Below are 22,227 nucleotides of genomic sequence, written 5' to 3' on the forward strand. Positions count from 1 at the left end.
ACCCTGACCTGCAAGTAGACTGCATTGGAGGGAGTTGCCCAGCAGCAGGCATCCCACACCACCTTACCAAGTCCATGCTCACTCTCTGGATCATACCCAGGGCCCTGTGAGCTCCCTGCTCTGCACTGAGGAGTGTTCAAGCAAAGCCTGGCTGGGGCACTTAGTGCCATGGTCTGGTTGGTTGGACAGGGCTGGGTGCTAGGTTGGCCTGGCTGAGCTTGGAGCTCTCTTCCAACCTGCTTGACTCTATGATTCTATGGTTCTGTGTTGCTCCCACCCCATACCCAAGCTGCTACCACAAGCACAAGTCTCACCCAAGACAAGACTCATCCATCTTGATCTCAGCCTGGCTGCACAGCTAAAAATAAGCCAATAAAGGAGCAATCACCTTGGAGCAGCAGCAGCAGCAGCTCTATTACATGCAGCAAGCTGTGGCACCTGAGCCCCAGCTCCACAGCATGCACCAGCCAGGACCCCAGAAGCCTCTAACTGCCCTATTGCCATGGTGGGATGGTGGCAAGATCCAGCATGGCAGCATCTGGCCCTGCCCCACAGCCCCATGCCCCTGCCTTGATGGTCCTCTCCAGAGGTGCTCCCAGGGCAGAATCATAGGATTGTAGAATCACAGAATGCTGGGGCTTGGAAAGGACCTCTGGAGATCAGCCAGACCAACCCCACTGCTCAAGCAGGGAACCCACAGCAGCTTGCCCAGGAGCACAATGCCCAGGTGAGGTTGGAAGCTCTCTAGAGGAGACTCCACAGCTTCTCTAGGCAGACTGCTCCAGCACCCTCACACCAAACAAATTTCTCCTCCTGTTCAGATGGAACCTCCTGGGTTCCAGTTTGTGCCCATTGCCCCTTGTCCTGTCCCTGGGCACCACTGACATAAGCCCAGCCCCATGCTCTTGCTCCCCACCCTTTAGCTGTTGCTGAGCATTGCTCAGATCCCCTCTGGGGCTGCTCTTCTCCAGGCTTAACAGCCTTGGGGATCTCAGCCCTTTCTCTTCACAGAGATGCTCCAAGACCCTCAGCATTGGTGAGACACTGGCACAGGTTGCCCAGGGAGGTTGTGACTGCTCCCTCCAGGTTGGATGAGGCCTTGAGCAACCTGTTGTAGTGGGAGGTGTCCCTGCCTGTGGCAGGGGGGCTGGAACTGGATGAGCTTTGAGGTTCCTTCTAACCTAAACCATTCTATGACTCTATGGCTCTATGAGTCTGTGCCTCTATAACTCTATGACTCTGTGACTCTGTGACTCTACTATTCTGTGACTCTGTGCCTCTATAACTCTGTGACTCTGTGACTCTGTGACTCTACTATTCTGTGACTCTGTGCCTCTATAACTATGACTCTGTGACTCTATGACTCTGTGTCTATAACTCTATGACTCTGTGACTCTTTAACACTGTGACTCTATGACTCTATGTCTCTATGACTCTCTGACTCTACAGCTATGTCTCTATGATTCTATGACTCTATGTTTTTGTGACTCCATGATTCTGTGACTCTATGACTCTCCAGCCCTATGTCTCTATGCCTCTATGACTCTGTGTCTCTATGACTCTCCAGCCCTATGTCTCTATGCCTCTATGACTCTGTGTCTCTATGACTCTCCAGCCCTATGTCTCTATGCCTCTATGACTCTGTGTCTCTATGACTCTCCAGCCCTATGTCTCTATGCCTCTATGACTCTGTGTCTCTATGACTCTCCAGCCCTATGTCTCTATGCCTCTATGACTCTGTGTCTCTATGACTCTCCAGCCCTATGTCTCTATGCCTCTATGACTCTGTGACTCTATGACTTTCCAGCCCTATGTCTCTATGCCTCTATGACTCTGTGACTCTAAGACTCTGTGACTCTCTGACTCTATGTCTCTATGATTCTATGACTCTCTGTTTCTGTGACTCCATGACTCCATGATTCTGTGCCTCTATGCCTCTATGATTCCATGACTCTATCTTCATGGCCTCAGTTGGCCCAGTACTTCCCCATCACAGGATGCAGGCAGCCTTGTGTCTCCTGCCTGCTGGGAGGAGGAGAGGACAGCAGCAGTGACTTCTTCACACCTCTCCCCTGTCCCAAGAGCTCTCAGAACTCGAATCCCCCACGCAGTGAACCCCCCCTGGGGACTGCTGATGTGGGCAGATGCAGCCCCGGCGCCTGCTGCGGGTTCCGTTGAGGATGCTCATTCCTCACGGAGCTCTTTCATTGTTTCGTTTTACTCCTTTTTTCCCCCCCTTTTTCTTTCTTCCTCTCATTTTTTTAAGGGCAGATGAATCTAGGGGAAGCTCTCAGATGCAATCTCCTCCGGCGATGGCTCTATTAGGCAGCGCAGAGCAGGGACAGAGGCTCCCATCCTCCTGCTGCTGCTACTGATGGAATTTGATTCCTGGCTGCCAAATCGGCAGGGCTGCGAACACATTCTCACTCTTGATTAATGTGAGTAATTTCTGCTTGAAAGAAGGTTGAAATGAGCAGCCAAGGGGAAGTGAACAGTGAGGGTTCCCACCCACACCCCTCCCCCACTACCGCTCCTCCTTCTCCTTCTCCTCCTCCCCTCCCCCCCCCCCCCTCCACCCCATCCCTCACTGCTGTTTGCGTTTTACCAGCTCTGGCATGGGCTAACAGATAAACAGAATCCCTGGCCCACTTTCAAGAGCAGCAGAAGGTTTGGGAAGCAGGGGGCACCTCGGGTGCTGCTCTGCTATGGCTCCTGGAGTGCAAAGGGAGAGGGAGTGGGCATAGATTGTTCCCCTCCCCCCTCCCCTCACCACCACCCAATGCTAGGATGGAGAAGAGACTCCAGGATGTGGGGGAGAAAGTTCTGCCGCAGCCCCACTCAGCCACTGTGTGGGGAGAGGAGTTTGTATGTGGGGAGAGAGATCTGTGTGTGGGGAGAGAGATCTGTATGTGGGCAGAGGGGTCTATGTGTGGGCAGAAGGGTCTGTGTGTGGGCAGAGGGGTCTGTGTGTGGGCAGAGGGGTCTGTATGTGGGCAGAGGGGTCTGTGTGTGGGCAGAGGGGTCTGTGTGTGGGCAGAGGGGTCAGTATGTGGGCAGAGGGGTCTGTGTGTGGGGAGAGAGATCTGTGTGTGGGCAGAGGGGTCTGTGTGTGGGGAGAGAGATCTGTGTGTGGGCAGAGGGGTCAGTATGTGGGCAGAGGGGTCTGTGTGTGGGCAGAGGGGTCTGTGTGTGGGCAGAGGGGTCTGTGTGTGGGGAGAGGGGTCTGTGTGTGGGCAGAGGGGTCTGTGTGTGGGCAGAGGGGTCAGTATGTGGGCAGAGGGGTCTGTGTGTGGGCAGAGGGGTCTGTGTGTGGGCAGAGGGGTCTGTATGTGGGCAGAGGGGTCTGTGTGTGGGCAGAGGGGTCTGTGTGTGGGCAGAGGGGTCTGTGTGTCAGGAGAGGGATCCTTTGTGTCTGCATACTCTATTAGAGGGGTCCTGTCTTGCCCCCTCAGCCTGGCCTTGGTCACTCCTCCTCTAAGGATGCTGCTCCGAGGCCAAGGTGCTGAACACCTTCCAGACTCTGACTTTCTATCTCACCCTACCCAAAGGTTGCTCTGGGTCCAACCTGCTCCCCCTGGGCTGCACAGCCTCTTTGTTCCCCTGTGGAGCATTCACACCCACTGCTTTTGATTCCTTCAGGCACATCACTTGTGGCTGCTATGGGGACCTGAGCTACCTGCGTGGCTCTCTGTGTGATTTTGGAGCTGAAGGACCCAGTTGCCCTAGGGCCAAGGTGATGAGAACCTCCTGCTCCAGCATGTCTACAGCTCCCAGCACACCAAATGCTGCCCCACAGTCAGGGTCTTGGTGGGGCCACCATTGTAGCACCTGTGAGAATGGGAGGTTTTCCCCAGTGAAACTTCATCCCCTCCATCCTCTCCCTCAGGAGCAGCAGTGGCTTTGCATCTCCTTTTCAATTTATTTTCATAAGGAAGAAGGGAGAAAGAGAGAGAGAGAGAGAGAGAGAGAGGGAGAAAGAGAGAGAGAGAGAGAGAGAGAGAGAGAGAGAGAGAGAGAGAGAGAGAGAGAATCACATCCTAATCTGGCAAAATGTCAGGGAGTGATTCAGAGAAGAGGCAAGCAACAGAGAGAGGCAGCCCACACAGGAGAGTTGTTTCTGATTTCCAAATGTCAGCATGTCCTTTAATTAAATGCTGATTAACAAGGGACGTGCTCCCCTGTGCTGGAACCAGGGCTGCTGCTGCTAATATCCATCCACAGAGAGCCCAGCCAGTGCCACCAGCCTGCTCCTACCCATGGGCTGAGCTGCTGGGAAAGTAGGAGAGTCAGGAGAGGAGGCTGAGGGGAGACCTTCTGGCCTAAAAGGAGGTTGGAGTGGGGTAGGGGTTGGTGTCATCTCTCTAGTATCAGGTGATAGAAGGAGGGGAAAGGGCCTGAAATTGAGCCAGGGGAGGGTTAGGTTGGAGATGACTGCAAGAGAGGTCAGGGATTGGCAAAGGCTGCCCAGGGAGGTGGTAGAACATCCCATCCCTGGAGGTGCTCAGGTGATAGAAGGAGGGGAAAGGGCCTGAAATTGAGCCAGAGGAGGGTTAGGTTGGAGATGACTGCAAGAGAGGTCAGGGATTGGCACAGGCTGCCCAGGGAGGTGGTAGAACATCCCATCCCTGGAGGTGCTCAAGAAATGAGTGGCTGTGGCCCTTGGGGACATGGTTTAGTGGCCATGGTGGTGTTGGGTTGAAGGTTGGACTGGATGCTCTCAGAGGGCTGAGAGCCTGATTCTAGGTGCAGGTCCCACATCCCCAGGGCTCACAGCTGGGGCAGCCTGTCCCTGTGGGCAACACAACCCCTTTGCCCAGACTCCCTCTCCTCCTCCTCCTCCTCCTCTTCATGGCCATCCATCCAATTTAGCTATTTTTCAGCCAGAGCTTTCAAGTCTTCCAAGTGGCAGAGTTCTGTGATTGTAGGAGCTGGCCCTGCCTGCACCAGGCAGCCTTGCCCCACACCAAAGGCACCCAAAGGTGCATGGCTTGAACATGGCAGACAAGCCTGCTGCAGCCAGGTCCCACTGCAGCCAGGTCCCCACTGTCTTGTCCAGCCTTGCAGCTGGGATTGTGCCTCTGATTTTTCTTCTGGCTCCAAGTGGAAGTTGCTCTGGATGTGGTTTAGTGAGCCTGGCTGCAAACACCTGCTGTGGATGCTCTTACTTGTGTCTGAGCAGCTTTTTCCTTCCTCATCTCCTGTCTGTTCTCTATAGAATCCTTAGCTAGGTTGGAAGAGACCTTTAAGATCATCAAGTCCAGCACTGTGCACTTCAGCCAGGCTGCAAAAATGCTGCTGCAAACAGCTGAGGTACCCAACAAGGTCCCTGAACATGCCCAGTTACAAAGGTCCTCTTTGTCCTCTCCAGCATTCCTTATCTTGGAAGCCAAGGGCAGGGTTATCCTTCAGGCTGGGAGTACTGTGCTGCAGTCTGGGCTGTGTCTGCCCTGGGTGGGGGTGGGAAACCCTCTTTGACCCTGGCAGTGGGGAGTGACAGGGTAGAGAGGTAGGCAGAGTGGGCAGTGGCCAGCAGCTCTGGTCCTGGCTGCCACCCAGCTGCCCCTGTCTCCTAGCATGGGATCCATTCTCTCCCATGATGTGGGGATGTGGCAAGAGGGATGGAGCAGAACAGTTCAGGCAGCATTGTGAGTGCTCCTGCAGCTCATCCTGGCCTGAGGAGCTTTGGCATGTGCAGATCACAGAATCACATCACGTTGGAAGGGACCCTCACAGGTCATCTTGTTCAACCCCCCCTGCAATGAGCAGGGCTCCACCTCCAACTAAATCAGGATACTCAAGGCTCCACCAAGTTTGACCTTGGATGCCTCCAGGGATGGAGCCTCCACCACACCTCTGGGCAGCCTGTTCCAATGTTTCACCTCCCAGCCCCTCCTGGTGAACCTCACTGTGTGCCCTGGGATGGGTCATTGCCCAAGTCCAGCTCTGCTCTGGCTTTTAAGATGGTTCAGGCTGGACCAGCTGCAGGTTTTGGGTGCTGATTTATCAGCACAGAAGAGGCACATCCTGCTCTGCCCTGCCCTGCCTCTGCTCCAGCACAAGCAAAAGCTCTCTGGACTGACTGCACAGAAACTTCAGCCTTGGGCAGGCTCCTTCAGGGACCTGTGTCACACTGTGAGCGGCACAGGCAGAGCCTGCCGGGGAGGTGACAGGCTTGCAGTCACATGCCTGACAAGGCTATGCCTGAAGGAGTTGTCTGGAATTCAAATCACACTTTCCAGTGCCAGACCCGAGAGAAAAAAGCTTTTCACACTTCTCCCCCTCCCATCCCCACAGCCGCCACTGCCCTGCACACCCCTCCCGGGGCCAGCACAAAGTCTTTGCTCTCAATCTACGTTGGTAGGGCTGGAGGTGCGGGCTTGGGTGGCCAGTGGCTCCTGCTGCCACCTTGCCCCATGGCCCCAAAGCCTCTTGCGCCGTGCGGCTGGCAGCAACAAGTGTTTGCCGCCCGGAGAGTCCCCGCAGCGGCGCTGCCTATTCCCAAGCGCCACCTGATGGCATCGCCTGCAGAAAGCGGTTCGTGGGACAGCATTCCCACCGCCAGCACGGCCACTTCCAACAGCCAGCAGGCTGGCAGAGGAGAACGGAGCCACTGGGTGAGAGCAGCCCTGGTCTCACTGCCCTGCCCACTGCCCATCCCCAGGATGGGGCAGCCCAAAAGCTGAGCCCAGCGAGCGCAGGCGCTGGCTGCTCTCTGCTCCTCAACACCACCGAAGTTCTTCCAAGCTACCCAGAAGGCAGGCAGACCCTGCTAGCCTTGGCAGGGGGATCCCCACAGCTTCCCCACCCCCTTTTTTAACTCTCCTTAAGACGACGACGACTTCGTGTTTCTAAACGCGAGCCAGAGCTGCGCAGAAGCCCCCAGCGGCAGCAGAGCCCCAACGGCAGAGCAGTCACCGCCTTGGTATTGCCAGACGAGGGAATTTTGCCACCCTGGTGTCATCTCCACCTCCTTCTGCCTCTCCAAGGAGGTGTCCCCCGGATATTTCTGGGGACTCTACAGCCACAAAAGCCAAGCAGGAGGTCAGAACCCTCCAGTCAAAAGGAAAGGGTCCCTCCCCCCGCTCCACCACCCCAACACAGCAAACAGCTCTGGCTCATACGATCAGCAACAGAACAGCAAAAAGGCAATCTCCAGACAGGCTTCTCCCCCTCCCCCCTTCCCAAACCAGTGCCTGATCAGGGCAGGAATCTCAGGTGACACAAACACAGTGCTGGCTCAGGGTCCTCTTCAACTGCACAGCCTCAGGGAGGGAGGACCTGAACTCTAATGTCCTTGCTTCACTGCCTGCCCTCCTCTCCCTCCCTCCTGAGTGCCTGATGCTTGCTGGGCGAATGCCACTCATTGGGCTGACCCCCTGCTTGCACCTCAAGCTCCCACATGCTAAGCAGGGCACTGCCTGGCTCCACAAGAACAGTTCTTACCAGCTGGCAGTGCCCCTGGGTCCAGAGCCCATCGCCCCCACGGGTACCACCCCCTCTCTCCTGCTGCTCTCCCCACATCTCGCTGGCACACACAGGGAACACCGAAGCCACCCAGCACTAAGGCACCCAGATGGAGAGACTGCAGCAAACTGGTTTGTGCTGGGATGGAGGGAGGGAGGGATGGAGAGAAGGATGGATGGAGGGGTGAAGGGATGGAGGAATGGATGAAGGGGTGGAGAAAGGGATGGAGGGAGGGATGGATGGATGGAGAGAGGACACAGAGGGGAGGGAGAGATGGAGAGAGGACACAGGGGGGAGGGAGGGATGGAGAGAGGACACAGGGGGGAGGGAGGTGGTGGTGGAATTGGGAAGGAGGCGGGAGGGGGGGAGGGATGAATCATTTGGAGGGAGCCAGATTTCCATATTCCCCCTGCTGGAAAATTAAAGTCTGCTCTGAGTTTGCATCCCGAATGTGATTACTTTCAGCTCCCTGCCCTGCAAGGCACCTACCTCCCTCAGCGGCCAGCCCTGCCAGGAGCAGTGTCCATGCTGCCTACCTGCCAGCAGGCTCTTCCTTCTGTTCACGCTGAGCATCCGATTTCCTTTGAACGCCGAGGCAGTTAAAAGCTGCAACTTAAGGACTCAAAGAAGAGAAGGGGGGGGGGGGGGTGGAGGTGGATGGACTCACTGAGCATGAAAAGCAGCTATTGGCTCTGCCTCCCCGGCTGCTCTGCCACTGGGTTGGGCTGAACGTGTCTCATCCTTCCCCTTGGCTCCTCTCATTTCCCCATCACTGCCCTTGTCCTTCCCCGCTGGGTGCTGGGAAGGAGGTGAATTATTGCTGGGTGGTGGACACCACCACCCCCCCATACACACCTCCCCCTCCCTTCAGACCCCCTACTCCCCTCCCCGGCAGCAGCCTGGCACCTCGCAGGGCTGCTGGGGCAGCTGCAAAGGCTGCTCCAGACACCTCCCAAGCCCTTCCCATTGCCCTGGCATATGGTCCGTGATGTTTAATCTCCTCGGGACGGCAGCTCGGAGGGTGACCGGCAGGTTCCTCAGGGTGCTTTAGCAGCCCTTTGATTAACCCCCAGCAGGTCTTTAGGTGCCAACTGGCCGCATGGGCTGAGCAAAGCACTTCCCGACTCCACCGCTGCCTGCTTCCTTCCCATTCGCAGGCAGCTCATGGGCTGAGCCCCGGCCAGGGAGGGCATCGGCGTCCTGCCTGCCTGCCTGCCTTTAAAGCTGCCTCTCCCCAGGTTAAGGCAGGTGAGAAGTGAGGAGGAACCTGCCTCTAATCCTCTCTCTCCAACCCTGCCTACCTGTTACGTGTCAGCCCCGTGCAGGACTGACCTTGCCAAGTGAAAGAGCTGAAGGTTTAAAGGAGGGGCAAGGTGAGAATCCAGGTTTTCCACAGGGCTGCTCTCCCAGGCTCGCTGCAAATCCCAGTGGACTTGCTGAGTTTCACTTGGGGTCCTGCTGGGAATGGGCTGGAAAACACCCCCGAGGTCATCAAGTCCAACCCAGCACCACTGACAGAACCCAAACCCTTCAGAGAGTGCTGAGAAACATTCCACAGGCTAAAGAATTAACCACAGAGGGTTGGAAAAGCCCTCAAAGATCATCCAGTCCAACCAGCAACCTAAGGCCACCATGACCATTAAACCATGCCCCCAAGTGCCACATCCACACATTTCTTGCACCAAGCAGAGAATGAATAAAGCAGAGGAAAGAGACCTGGTTAAGGGCTGAGCTCCACGGAGTAAAGCCTCTCCTGCAAGGAGAGGCTGAGTGGTTGCAGCTCCTTCTGCAAGCCCCAGCCACTGCTTGTGTTCCTTTGTGACCTGAGACAGGTTGTAGGGTCCTGCTTTGGCAGGGGGGTTTGGGCTTGATGATGCCTTTGGGTCTCTTCCAGCCTCTAACATCCACTGAGCCTGTGAAAATTGGAGGTCCTCAGTGCCACCAGAAGTTAGTCCATCCCTTGGGCAAACCCCAGTGTGATGACAAGGACCCATCCTGTGTCCCTTGGGCAGCAGGCACCAACAACATGTCCTGTGCCTGCAGCTCAGCAGTAGGTTTGTTCACTTAGAGCTTTAATCACTGATCCCTCATGGGAAGAGCTTTCACCCTGCAGCCTCTTCAAACTGAGGCTGGGACAGGGATGGGGATTTTGAGCACAAACAGGCAAGGAGCAGCCTGGTCTCTTCTGCCAGGCACCCAGCACCAGAACAAGGGGACACAGCCTCAAGCTGTGCCAGGGCAGGTCTAGGCTGGATGTTAGGAGGAAGTTGTTGTCAGAGAGAGTGATTGGCATTGGAATGGGCTGCCCAGGGAGGTGGTGGAGTGGCTGTGGCTGGAGGTGTTGCAGCCAAGCCTGGCTGGGGCACTGAGTGCCATGGTCTGGTTGGTTGGGCAGGGCTGGGTGCTAGGTTGGGCTGGCTGAGCTTGGAGCTCTCTTCCAACCTGCTTGAATCTATGATTCTGTGTCTCTATGTCTTTATGACTCTATGACTCCATGGTTCTGTGGTTCTGATTCCATGCCTCTATGCCTCTATGCTTCTATGCTTGCCTCTTCTGATGAAAGGTTTCTAAGCTGTTCAGAGGTGACTTTGTCCCATCCTAGCAGGAATCACAGGATGGCAGGGGTTGGAAAGGACCCTTGGATATCATCTAGTTCTGCTAGATCAGGATCAGCTAGAGTAAATCACCCAGGATCACAATGGCCAGAGGGGTTTGGAATCTCTCACCAGAGAAGAAAACACCACAACCTCTCTGGGCAGCTTGCTCCAGGGCTCCAGCACCCTCCCAGCAAAGAATTTCCTCTTCCTCCTCAGATGGAACCTCCTTGGCTTCAGTTTGTGCAGCCCCCTGGTCCTTTTGCTGGCACTAGGAGGAACAATCATGTCATGGTTTGTACATAAGGAGCATGGCAAATGGATTTGCCATCTTCATGGGCTTTGTCTGGTAACAAAAGCAAAACCTCCTAAAAATGTAATCACTTCATGCTGCTGCTGTTGGAGAACAAAGCTGAGTCTTGCTCACACCCAGCACACAACATCATTCACCTCTCTCCAGGCAGAGAGGGGACCATTAGGACTGGGTTCAGTATTGGGCCCCTCACTGCAAGAAGGATATTGAGGTGTTGGAGACCAGAGAAGGGCAACAAAGCTGGGGAAGGGTCTGAGGAACAGGGCTGGGGAGGAGCAGATGAGGGAACTGGGGGTGTGCAGTGTGGAGAAGAAGAGGCTGGGAAGGGATCTCATTGCTCTCTACAGCTCCCTGAAAGGAGGTTGGAACCAGGTGGGAGCTCATACAGGATCACAGAGGGGTTAGGGGTTGGAAGGGACACAAAGAGATCATCCAGTCCAAGCCCCCTGCCACAGCAGGACCACACAATCTAACACAGATCACACAGCAACACCTCCAGACAGGCCTGGAAAGGCTCCACAGAAGGAGACTCCACAACCTCTCTGGGCAGCCTGTGCCAGGGCTCTGGGACCCTCCCAGGCAAGAAGTTCCCCCTTGTGTTGAGCTGGAATCTCCTGTGCTGCAGCTTCCATCCACTGCTGCTTGTCCTGTGCCAGGGAGCAGTGAGCAGAGCCTGTCCCCCCCCTCCTGACCCCCAGCCCTCAGACAGTTAGAGACATTGATTAAATCTCCTCTCAGTCTTCTCTTCTCCAGACTAAGCAGCCCCAGGACCCTCAGCCTCTCCTCCTCAGGCACTGCTCCAGTCCCCTCCTCATCAGATGATGGTGGGAGCAAGCCACGGAGCTTCCAGATCATGACACAGTCCACATCTCATTTATTCACCTTCACATCTCTTTGATCACATTCTGTGCTTCTGTGCTCCACAACCTCCCTGGAGGTGTTCAGGACCAGGCTGGATGAGTCCTTGAGCAACCTGTTCTAGTGGGAGGTGTCCCTGCCTATAGCATGGGGTTGGAACTGGCTGAGCTTTGAGCTCCCTTTCAACCTCATCACCCTGGTAGCCCTCCCTTGGACCCTCTCCAGCAGATCCCTGTCCCTCTTCAACTGGGCAGCCCAAACCTGAAGGCAGTGCTCAAGATGAGCTCTCACCAGGGCAGAGCAGAACCTCCCTTGATCTCCTGGACTCACTCTTCTTAATGCCCCCCAGGATCCCATTTGCCCTCTTGGCCACCAGGGCACATTGCTGTGCCATGGGCAACTTGTTAGCCACCAACACTGCCAGGGATGAGGCTGTTCTCCCAAGGAACAAGGGATAGGATGAGAGGAAACGGCCTCAAGTCGTGCCAGGGGAGGTTCAGGGAGGATTTTAGGAACAGCTCCTTCACAGGAAGGATTATGAAGCATTGGAACAGGCTGCCCAGGGGAGTGGTGGAATCTCTACCCCTGGAGGGATCTAAAAGACAAGGAGATGCCTTTTAGCAGTGGTAGATGTGGTGCTGAGGGACATGGCTGCTTGGGGACCTGTCAGTGCTGGGTGAATGGTTGTTATCAATGGTCTGATGCTGTCATTCCAACCACAGCCAATGTCTCACCCAGAGCCTGAGCAGCAACCTGGCTGAAACCTCCATGGCCCAGCAGGAGACCTGTGTGCAAGCTGATGAGTTTCCCCCAGATCATTAAGGCTCAGGTAGCTTCCACCTGGAGCAGGAGCACTTTGCCCAACGTTCTGGGCTGTGCTGGTCACAGAAGCAGGATGAGGACCCACACAGGGTGGTGCTTCCCTTACTTCTTGCAGCATTTCCCCTGGGCCAGGGCAGGTTCTGCATGCCACAAGGTGCTCTATGCTTCCCACCATGCACTCGAGGCTTTTTCACTCCTCTCCCACCCACCTGACTGCACAGGTAGATTTTGGAGGGCAAGCAGGAGTGGAGATGTTGTTCCTCCAACAGAAGGGGTTTGGCAGCTCTGCTGCTCCAGGCTGAGCTTTTGCAAGTGCTGCTGTGCACAGCTGGGCTGGAAGGACAAGGGTTCAGCAGCCCATGGACTACTCCAGCACCTCCAGGCCTGGAGAAGTCCATGCTTATCCTTTGGGATACACCAGTGCTGGTCCCTGGGAAGCCTGGGCTCTGCTGGCTGGTGGCTGCATCACTGACAGGGTGAGCAGTGCTGCCAGCAGCACCTGGGCAGTGCCAGGGATGAGCAGAGGTGCTGGGATGCCCAGTTCAGCCTAGGGGTAAGGCAACATAGCAAGGGGGCAGGGTGGCATGACCTCGTTTCTGTGTCTCAGCTGGGTTCCATGGGCACAGCCTGGCATTTCCTAGCCTGGCATTTCCCAGGCAGTCACTTCTCCAGAGAACCACGAGGTGGAAGCATTCTCCAGAAACTCCTGCCATGCCCTGGGAGCGTAGGAACAACCTCCCTCGGACTTGAGCAGGGGAGGCAGGACAGCCAAGGAGTTGAGAGGTGGCTGCGGCATGGGGGAGAGAGCCGAGAAGGGATCAAAGAGGGGCACAGCTCACAAGGGGAAGAGCTCCTTCCCCAGGAAGAGGCTCCTGCAGCTCCCCATGCTGCCAGCTGCACACTACCCAGGGACAGATGTCCTGTGTGCTGCTCCTCAGGGGCAGAGATGCAGGAGGAGACGTTGCACAGGGCCATGCACCGTGCTCTGGAACCACCATGCTTGCTCCACGCTCAGTGGTCCTTTGTCTGTAGCTTCTGGAGCCCAGATGCTGAGCCCAGGCATCCTGCAGAGTTGGCCAGGTTCCTCTTTCTCCTCTAAACAGAACTCCTGGGCACCTGAGTTCTGAAGGGAGCCTCTAAGAATGCTGCAGAGGGACTTTTTGTCAGGGGTTGTGGTGACAGGACAGAAGGCAATGGTTAGGAACTAGAGGAGGAGAGGTTTAGGTTGGGCATTAGGAAGAAGTTCTTTGCTGTGAGGGTGGTGAGACACTGGAACAGGCTGCCCAGAGAGGTTGTGGATGCCTCATCCCTGGAAGTGTTTAATACCAGGGTGAATGTGGCTTGAGCAAGCTGGGCAGGTGGAAGGTGACCCTGCCTATGGCAGGGGGGGTTGGAACTGGATGAGCTATGAGGTCCTTTCCAGCTCAAGGCATTCTGTGACCGATGGCAGCTCTGTGCAGCCCATTCCCCTGTCACAGGAGGGCCAGGTCAGACCTTCAGATCCACAGACATCTCATCTGCCTCCCCAGGCACCATGGCTCAGGAGACAGCAGGTCCAACCAGTAGCCACAAGGCTGCCAACCTGACAGGACCTGCCTCTGCCTGCTTGGGAGGATCAGTGCTTGTCTATGGCCCTGCCAGCAGCCAGCTAAGACAGCCAGGAGCAGGGTTTGCCACTTGGCAAGGTGCTCAGCCCTTGTTCATTGTGCTTGGCAGGGGTGGCTGAGTCACAGCTGATCAGCTGTGCCCTACCTAGCCCAGGAAGCAGCCAGCTCTGTCCTGCTCAGCCCTCCTGACTAGGCAGGGACCATGGGCATGCTGCTCAGTGCTAGGCACCAGCCTGCCAGGAGGTTACTCCAGCTCATGGGAGATGCCAGCTGGTGCCTTCCCAGATAGGAGGTTCTGATACTAGCAGCAGGGAGCCCCTGGTTTTGCAGTCATGTCACAGAATCATAGAATCAGGCAGGGTTGGAAGGGAGCACAAGGAGCAGCCAGTCCCAACAACCCTGCCATGCCCAGGGACACCCTACCCTAGAGCAGCCTGACCACAGCCTCAGCCAGCCTGGCCTCAAACATCTCCAGCCATGGGGCCTCAACCACCTCCCTGGGCAACCCATTCCAGCCTCTCACCACTCTCCTGCTCAACAACTTCCTCCTCACCTCCAGCCTCACTCTCCCCACCTCCACCTTTGCTCCATTCCCCCCACTCCTGCCACTCCCTCACAGCCTCAAAAGTCCCTCCCCAGCTTTTTTGGAGCCCCCTTCAGATCCTGGCAGGCCACAAGAAGGTCACCTGGGAGCCTCCTCTGCTCCAGCCTGCACAGCCCCAACTCTTTCAGGCTGTGCTCACAGCAGAGCTGCTGCAGCCTCTGAGCATCCTCCTGGCCCTGCTCTGGACACTCTCCAGCATCTCCACAGCCCTCTTGTCCCAGGGGCTCCAGAACATGTGTGACCCTCACAAGGGTGCAGTCCTTAGGAGCTCTCAGAAATCAGAGCAACCACAGGGCTGGGATTTGCTCTCCCCTCTCCTTGTGCCATGCCTTGGAGACACAACAGTTGGGCTTGATGATCTAAAAGGTCTTTTCCAACTGACACCATCTTCTAGTTCTCTCTCTGACACCCAGCACTGCCCCACATCAGCTGGCACAGGCATTCCTGCAGGCCAGGCACTGATGCCACTGCTTTGGGCTGAGGCCCTTCTGAAACAGAACAAAAAGGAGAGAAGCACAGCAGAGGTTCAAGGCAAAAGTGCTCTGGATAAATCTGCTCTCTTGTCTCACAGATTAAATCAATTAGCAGCACAGAAGACCTCTGCCTTTGCAGATGCTGAGCCTGCTTCTCCTCCTGCTGACTCAAGGCAAGAATAATTCAGGTCCATAAAACTACTTTGATGAAGAACTGAGAGCAGGAGGAAAATCCCAGGCCTGTTACCCAGCTTTAGGGCTGCTCAAAAGCCCCTGGGGTATCACCAACTTATTTTTGGCTGTTTAGTCATTTCTGTGACCAGTTTAGTTAACTGTGTCCAGTTCTGGGCTCCTCCATTGCAGAGAGCTGTTGAGGTGCTGGAAGGTGTTTGGAGAAGGGCAGCAAGGCTGGGGAGGGGCCTGGAGCACAGCCCTGTGAGGAGAAGCTGAGGGAGCTGGGGGGGTGCAGCCTGCAGCAGAGGAGGCTCAGGGCAGAGCTCATTGCTGCCTGCAGCTGCCTGCAGGGAGGCTGTAGCCAGGTGGGGTTGGGCTCTGCTGCCAGGCAGCCAGGGCCAGAAGAAGGGGACACAGCCTGAAGCTGTGCCAGGGCAGGTTCAGGCTGGATGTTGTTAGGAAGTTGTTGGCAGAGAGAGTGATTGGCATTGGAATGGGCTGCCCAGGGAGGTGGTGGAGTGGCTGTGGCTGGAGGTGTTGCAGCCAAGCCTGGCTGGGGCACTTAGTGCCATGGTGTGGTTGGTTGGGCAGGGCTGGGTGCTAGGCTGGGCTGGAGGAGCTTGGAGCTCTCTTCCAACCTGCCTGATTCAATGATTCCCTGACTCTATGAAGGCTAAATGTCAAGGCCTTTTAGCACACCAAGTTGGCCTCTGCACCTTTCTCCTGTCACATACAGGGATGCTGGACCAAACTACTCCTCTACTCTAGAGCTGGGGATGAAGCAGAGGCAGCCCCCCCAAAAAGTGAGTCCTGCCTAGAAAGTGGTGGTGCTTGGAACCCCCTCCCAAAACATCTGGAAGCCAAGCACCTCCTGGCTGTGAAATCATGGATTTGTGGAATGGTCTGGGTTGGAAGGGACCTTAAAGATCATCCAGCTCCAACCTCCCTTGCCAGGGGCAAGGACACCTCCCACTAGCCCAGGTTGATCAAAGCCTCATCCAACCTGGTCTTAAACACTTCCAGGGATGAGGAACATCTCTGGGCAACCTGCTGCAGTTTCTCACCACCTTCATAATAATGAACTCAGTAGAGCATCAACAGCCCTGGGAGCCCTTTGGTGATGCTGTAGATGGGATGCTGAGGTGGCTCCTGGGGGTGCAGTGGAAGCTCAGCACTCAGCAAACCAGACCAAGCAGGACAGGATCAGGCTGAGAACCATGGAGCATGCTGGGCTGCTGCCACTGCACCCACAGGGCACTCAGCATCAATCAGAATGAATCTTGAACCTCTTCTAGGCAGCACAAGTCAGTGGGAAAGTTGCTCTGCAGCCTGTCAGGGGAGATGATTTCAGGCTGGGTGTGCAGCATGTGAACAGGAAAGGAGACTCCAGATGCCATTAGAGCACTCAGTGGCTGGGGAATCACAGTGCTAATGCAGTACTAGGTGCACTCAGCTGGGAGGAGGCTTCTGCTGCAGGTTCTCTCCAGAGTCTGCCTTGAAGGGAGCTGCCTGCCACCAGCCCACTGCTGATTTTCTCCTGGGCAGATGCCTCAGCAACAGTTAAGGCAAGCTCTGGGCTGTACCCTGAAAGTAAGTGCCCTGAAAGTACCCTGGAAGTAAGGGAAGCCTGGAGCAGGACCTATGCTGTGCCTGCACAGTGCTGTGTGATCCTGGGCATGCCCAGGGTTTTCCCTGGGATGCAGGATGACCTGCAAGGCTTTCCCACCAAGCCTCACCTCCAGGAATCTCTCCCTGCCCATCACCACCTTTGCTGCTGCTGCTGCCTGTGTGTTTGCCAGCTGGGAAGGGGAGGGCAAGGTCCTCGTCTGCCCTGCCTGCCCCAGCCAGTTTTGTTTTCACCCAAGGGAGAAGCAGCAAAGAGCAGGGTGCAAATGTTTGTTGTGGAGGAAGAAGGCTGCAACAGTGCTGGATTCCAGTGCAGACTTCCATAAAGCCTGTTGGGATGAAGACAAAAGCCAACCCTGAGGTGCTCACAGAGCCTTGAGCCTCCAGCAGTGCCTTGTCCCTGCCCATGCTGTGGTTCATGCTCACTGTGTTTGTGGCTGCCCTCCCAGCAGCCTCCAGCTCCCAATGTGGGACTCTTTTAGGCTCATTGGATTGTTTGGGTTGGAAAAGGCTTCTAAGATCATTCAGTCCAAGCACTGAGCCAACACCACCATGGCCACTGAACCCTGTCCCCAGCCACCATGTCCTGAACACCTGCAGGGATGAGGACTCCACCACCTCCCTGGGCAGCCTCTTCCAGTGCCTGACTGCTCCTGCAGTCAAGAAATTGTTCCTGAAGCCCAACCCAACCTTCCTCTGGTGCAAGGTGAGGCCATTTACCCTCTTTCCATCACCTGATACTAGGCAGAGGTGACCAACCCCCACCTGACTCCAACCTCCTTTCAAGGAGCTGTGGAGAGCAATGAGGTCTCCCCTCAGCCCCTTCTTCTCCAGACTAAAGGACTCCAGATCCCTCAGCTGCTTTGGGGGATGCTGTTGCTGCTGCACTCTGTTCCAGCAGCTCTCCCTCTGATCCCAGGAGCTGGCATCCTCCTGACTTGCCTGTGAGGGTAGAAGTTGCCCCCAGCAGCACGTGGCAGCTGTGTATGAGCTTCTCCTCTTTTTCAGCTAACTCTGCTGCCATCTGCTCCAGTTCCCTAATTGCATCAGCAGAGGTGGGGGATGTCAGACTGGTTAGCAGGTTGTGTGGGGTGAACATCAGCTCCAGCAGCCTTGAGAGACCAGTGTGGGCTGGAGCAGCTCCCAGACACCATGAGCTTGGCTGGCACAAGCATGGTGTATGTGTGAAGGTGGGACTGCTCCCACTCCACTCCCAGCTAAGCCAAGGAGCCTTCTTGGGAATATCCCCCCCAGTCCTGCCCTTTCAGGGGTGCTTTGCCCTCTGCCCCACCATGCTTGTGTCCAGCTCTGCAGTTCAAACCCTGTCTTGGCTCCCTTTGCTTTTGGAAGTGTTCTCTCATTTATCACCTCTCCAATGCCCACAGAAGTTTCTGCCTGCATCAATGTTTTGGGAAGCCAAGGTTGGATTCCTCATTTGGGCTGAAAATAGCTAACAGACTGTGAGGCAAGCAGCAAATTCTGGCTAAGCATCCTGAGGCTGTCATAGTCAGTAGTGAGGGAGTCCCTTTCTGATGCCACCCAAGCTGTTTGCTGAACGGTGCCAGTCCTCTGTTGTGGCTCCTCCCTTTCCTTCCATCCATCCATCCATCCATCCATCCATCCATCCATCCCTGTGGATAGCAAAGTCCTTGTTATTCTCCAGCCAGACCTTTTGCACTGCCTAGGTCACAGGATTACATCCAGCCAGTTTGGGCTGGAAAATCCCATCTGGTGCTCTCTTAATCATTGGGTACTTCTCATGGAGCTGGGCTGGGGCCAAGCAAGGACTCCTACTTTCTGTCAGCAGGAAGGCACCAGACACTTTGCAGGTGTTTCTGGTGTACACTGGGGAAGAGAAGTGTCTGCCCTGTTTGTTTTGCCCACACACATTCCCCTGCAGTACTTTAACCCTGCTGCTCCTTGCTCCCAGGAGGAAGGAGAGATTTGAGCCTGCAGAGCACTCAATTGCTGCTTTTCCAGCTGAGACTGGACTGGACTCACCCTGTGAAGTGCCTTGGAAAGAGGAAGGTTGTCAGTGAGTCAGTGGGAGAGAGGTGGATTGTTCTCTGGAAAACAGAACTTATCTCCTCCCCACACTTGCTCCACACGGGGCAGTGAGGGACAAGGTCCACCCACAGGAGCAAACTGCCCCAGGGGATGGCATTCAGCTGCTTTTGAGCTGCAGCGCTGGTGTCTGGGCTGCTCTCTGCAGGGCTGGGAAGACTTCACCTCTGTGGAGCAGCTGCTAAAGCCCTCGGGGAACCTCTAAGCAGAGCAGTTGTGGTTGGGTTCTCCAGATCCCATGGCTGAGTAGGTAGGGGCCAAGGGGATGAGACTGAACAAGGCCAAGGGCAGGGTTCTACACTTTGGCCACAACAACCCCAAGCAGCACTACAGGCTGGGGCCAGAGTGGCTGAGAGCAGCCAGGCAGAGAGGGAGCTGGGGGTGCTGGGAGAGAGGAGCTGCAGAGGAGGCAGCAGTGCCCAGGTGGGCAGCAGAGCCAATGGCATCCTGGGCTGGCTCAGGAGCAGTGTGGGCAGCAGGACAAGGGAGGTTCTTGTGCCCTTGTGCTCAGCACTGCTCAGGCCACCCCTGGAGTGCTGTGTCGAGTTCTGGGCTCCTCAAGTCAAGAGAGATGTTGAGGTGCTGGAAGGTGTTTGGAGAAGGGCAGCAAGGCTGGGGAGGGGCCTGGAGCACAGCCCTGTGAGGAGAGGCTGAGGGAGCTGGGGGGGTGCAGCCTGCAGCAGAGGAGGCTCAGGGCAGAGCTCATTGCTGCCTGCAGCTGCCTGCAGGGAGGCTGTAGCCAGGTGGGGTTGGGCTCTGCTGCCAGGCAGCCAGGGACAGAAGAAGGGGACAGAGGCTCAAGCTGTGCCAGGGCAGGTCTAGGCTGGATGTTAGGAGGAAGTTGTTGTCAGAGAGAGTGATTGGCATTGGAATGGGCTGCCCAGGGAGGTGGTGGAGTGGCTGTGGCTGGAGGTGTTGCAGCCAAGCCTGGCTGGGGCACTTAGTGCCATGGTCTGGTTGGTTGGGCAGGGCTGGGTGCTAGGTTGGGCTGGCTGAGCTTGGAGCTCTCTTCCAACCTGCTTCATTCTATGATTCTACAATTCAGTGTTGTTAGGAGGCAGCAGCCCTGGTTCTACAGCCCTGGGTTCTGGTTCTGCCTTCACACACCAGCATGCAGCCCATGGTGAAGGGCTAAACTGGAAGGTCAAACTCACCTCCAAGTGACACCACTGGCAGGGTAACAAATATTTTTACTCTGGAGCTAAAGCTGAGGGAGAAGTTTTGATATCCATCACACTGAGGATGTTTATGGCTGTGTCCATCATGCTGCAGGGGTTTTGGACACTTATGGGAAAGACTTTGTGCATAGTTTCTACTTTTGTTATGATTTGGCAGCTCCTGGTTGCTATGTGCACGAATCTCTGGTGTGGATTGGTGGAGCTGTTGTTATGGTGATGCTCCTTGGGCAAAACTAAGAGGAGATGCTGCAAACTGGATTCACCAGTTTGCAATTGGCCTGGTGGTTGCTGTGCTTTGGTCAGCTGTACCTTGTCAGTGGTGACTCTGTGCAATGAGTGGATTTAAGCAGTGATTTACACTGAATTTAGATTCATAGAACCATAGGATGGTGAGGGCTGGGAGGAACCTCTGAGGATCATCCAGTTCAACCTCTCCTGCTAAAGCAGGGGCACCCATAGCAGCTTGCCTAAGATCACAATGGCCAGGGAGAGGATGGAAGCTCTGCACAGGAGAAAAGTCCACAACCTCTCTGGGCAGCTCTGGCACCCTCCAAGTGAAGAGGTTTCTCCAGCTGGAGTGAAACCTGCTGGGTTCTAGTTTTACTCACTGTCTTAACTGGCTCTTACTGGGCCTGGATGTGTTTAAAGGTCGTTTGAGTGTGGTGCTTAGGGATATGTTTTAAGGTGAACCTCGTAGAGTAGGGTTCTAGGTTGGACTTGGTGATCCTGGGGGGCTTTGCCAACCTGCATGATGCTGTGATTGATTCTGTGATTTCTTTGTGTGCTTTGACATCTTCACCCTTAGCTGCCTGCTCAAGGTATCCAAACTACTCCCAGTGGCTTTGACTCCAGCTTGGAGATGGTGTAGGAGCAACAGAACAAGGGGACACAGCCTCAAGTTGTGCCAGGGAAGGTCTGGGCTGGATGTGAGGAGGAAGTTGTTGGCAGATAGAGTGATTGGCATTGGAATGGGCTGCCCAGGGAGGTGGTGGAGTGGCTGTGGCTGGAGGTGTTGCAGCCAAGCCTGGCTGGGGCACTTAGTGCCATGGTGTGGTTGGTTGGGCAGGGTTGGGTGCTAGGTTGGGCTGGCTGAGCTTGGAGCTCTCTTCCAACCAGCCTGATTCTGTGATTCTGATTTCTGCCTCTGTCCCTTTTCCTGCCACTGGCCACCACCAAGAATGCCCCAGGGTTTGCAGATGCCCACCAGAGATGGAATTTGCTGGGAGTGCTGTGAAATCAGGGCCACCTACAGCCACCGCACCCCTCCGTACCACCCAGCGCAGGCAACAGGCACACCCCGAGCCTTGAGCTGCAGCACAGTGACAGCAGTGGCTGCATTTGGCCTCTCCAGCTCTCGGGATGAGCAGATCCTGCTGTGCCAGGCTGGGCAGTGAAGCTGGAGGGGAGGCATTCTGCCCCTTCTTTCCTTGCCTTAGCAGGCAGCCTTTAAACCGGAGCGCTCTGATTGCTGCCGGAACGCAGCGCCGGGCTCGGGGCAATGATTTCCACATGCCTGCCTGTGCACAAGAGGAGCACGGTCCACGGGGCAGGGGAGGCATTGAACACATTTTCTTTCCATGACTCGGTGCCTGCATTCCTATTGAATGGCAGGGCAGAGGGGAAGGGAACTGCTGCTGGATGCGGGGACTGTGAAACATTTCCCCCCGCAGCCCTGCACGCAGCTGCTGCCCTCCCAGCAGCACACATGCAGGGGCCATGTGAGTTTAGCAAGGGAGAAAACGTGCCTGGGAGGGAGCTGCTGGGGGAGATCTGGAGGGATCCACAACTCCAACGCTGCTCTATCTGGCAGGGGAATGAAGCTGGAAGGAGATGCTGGAAGAAAACAGGTGAAACACCCACCCCCCCCCCCAGACACACACACGCCACCACCACCACTAACCCTTGGAGCTGACCTGTGTTTCCTTGGGAAGTCAAGCACATGCAGGGTGCTGCTGTTTCTCTGATGCTCCAGCCTGAGCTGTCAGCTTTAATAGACCTCCTCTCTTTGCTGGCATTGCCAGGCCTCTTCAGTGAGAGCACCGAGGCTGCAGACTGGAGCTCTCTCCAGGGAGACAGTGATGCCTACTGGGCAGAGCACTGTTTGGAGGCTGTGTCTTTCCTAACTGTCTCTCCCTGGTGTGTCATTTACTTGTGTGGTTCGACATGTTCACCCTTTCAGCTCCCTGCTAATCACATCCAAATGACTCCAAAATGGCTTTGACTCCAGCCTGGAGATGGTATAGGGATGCCCCTGCCTCTGTGCAGGATGTTGCATAGGGCAACGTGGAGTGGGACAGGCAGGTAGGGCTGCCTCCAGTCTGGGGATGGGTATTAAGCATAGGAAATGTTGTGGGTTTACACCAAAGGACACTTGGCAAGGCTGTGACAGGGCACAAACTGCTCCCTCCCACTTCTGTGCCTCTAGAGACTGCTGTGCCCCCTTGCTTAGC

General features: G+C 55.8%; 1 protein-coding gene across 2 annotated transcripts in view; it reads right to left on the minus strand.

Moving 5' to 3' along the window:
- The window catches only part of BLACAT1 (BLACAT1 overlapping LEMD1 locus), a 45,747-nt gene extending 37,660 nt beyond the window's left edge, over positions 1-8,087 (minus strand). The window contains exon 1 of one of the 2 annotated variants that reach the window (XM_064173692.1): positions 8,001-8,087. The gene's annotated coding sequence lies outside the window, so the exon portion shown is untranslated. Of the gene's footprint in view, positions 1-7,953 lie in introns of both variants that reach the window. The other variant, XM_064173689.1, reaches the window with a different exon arrangement.
- Between the last annotated feature and the right edge of the window lie 14,140 nt (positions 8,088-22,227).

This window comes from Pogoniulus pusillus, chromosome 39 (genome assembly GCF_015220805.1).
Source record: "Pogoniulus pusillus isolate bPogPus1 chromosome 39, bPogPus1.pri, whole genome shotgun sequence".
Lineage (NCBI taxonomy): Eukaryota > Metazoa > Chordata > Aves > Piciformes > Lybiidae > Pogoniulus > Pogoniulus pusillus.